Genomic DNA, 1,382 nt, shown 5'->3' with positions numbered 1-1,382 from the left:
GTGTGCGTGTGTGTGTCTGGCCTGTCTCGCCGTCTGCTTCTGCTCCTGGTGCCCCGCCCTCATGTCTATGACTGTCAGTAAAGAGGTGGGTCTGTGTGTGTGTGTGTGTGTGTGTGTGTGTGTGTGTGTATGTGTGTATGTGTGTATGTGTGTATGTGTGTGTGTCTGTGTGTATGTGTGTATGTCTGTGTGTGTGTTTGTCTGTTTGCCTGCCTGTCTGTCTGTGTATATCTGCTTGTCCGTCTGTCTGTCTGTCTGCCAGTGTGTCTGTGTATGTATATCTGCTTGTCTGTCTGTCTCCTTGACTCGCTCACTCATTCTCCAGCCACTTACAACTTTCTGTCCCCGTGATTTTGTACACCCCGCATACTATAGCAAAATTTGATCATTTTTTGCCTAATTTCTGATTACTTTCCTTTATCATTCTTTGTTAAAATTAACAGTATCGCATAATTTCACATTTTTGGGCTCAGTTTGCATAATTTCAGAATTGTTCTTGCATCAAACGACGCGGACAGTACTACTAATTGTTGGTCTATCATGATCATGAGCATCCAGAGAAGAAGAAAAGTCAAAGATCTACAGATTTCAACAAAAGTTAAGGACCACTTTGACTTGACAGACACTCCTAATTGTTTTAAATATCCGGGAAAACACCCAGCAAGAAATGTTTCAATTTTTCTAAACTCTGAAAGTGGTAATGGGTCACCAACGTGTACTGCACAGCTTCCTAAAAGACCAAAACCACGACGTGCAGCTCGGAAATCCTCGGGGAATTAAAGCCAAATTTGCTGTTTTTTATCGACTTGTGTGCGACACCAAGGACTTTCCTCAGTTAAAATTTCTGGCGCACGTAATAAACGGACGTACGGTCTCGAACTCTGCTCATTTTGGTGGCAATATAAGCCGCCGTTTGCGCAAAATCCAGTATCGCATCAACATACCACCATGACCAAGACGAAAGCTGAGAGACTTTGATCGTGCCAGAGCTATGAAAAGGCTGCAGGATGGAGTTGGAGCCCGAGTAGTTGCCAGAAGGCTTGCAGTGTCACACTCTGTCATTGTCCGCCTGAGGCAGCACCATCACGCCACTGGATCAGTCCAAGAACGGCCACGTGCAGGTCGACCCAAGAAGACCACTAAGAGTGTTTGCAAGTGGTCCCTAACTTTTGTTGAAGTCTGTATATGTAGTTAGCTAGCACGGTAGAGATGGCAAACGCCTCAACTCCTCACAGACAGTAGCGCCTGTCCCTTTCCTCAAGTGGAGTGTGTTTTATGTGTTTTCATCCACTAGCTCACTCTCTCACACTTCATTCATCTCCTTAACACCCACCCTCTCTCTCTGTCTGTCTGTCTGTCTGTCTGTCTGTCAGTCTCCCCCC

The sequence above is a fragment of the Aplysia californica genome, unplaced genomic scaffold (assembly GCF_000002075.1).
Source record: "Aplysia californica isolate F4 #8 unplaced genomic scaffold, AplCal3.0 scaffold01548, whole genome shotgun sequence".
NCBI lineage: Eukaryota > Metazoa > Mollusca > Gastropoda > Aplysiida > Aplysiidae > Aplysia > Aplysia californica.
This window is presented reverse-complemented; position numbering follows the sequence as displayed.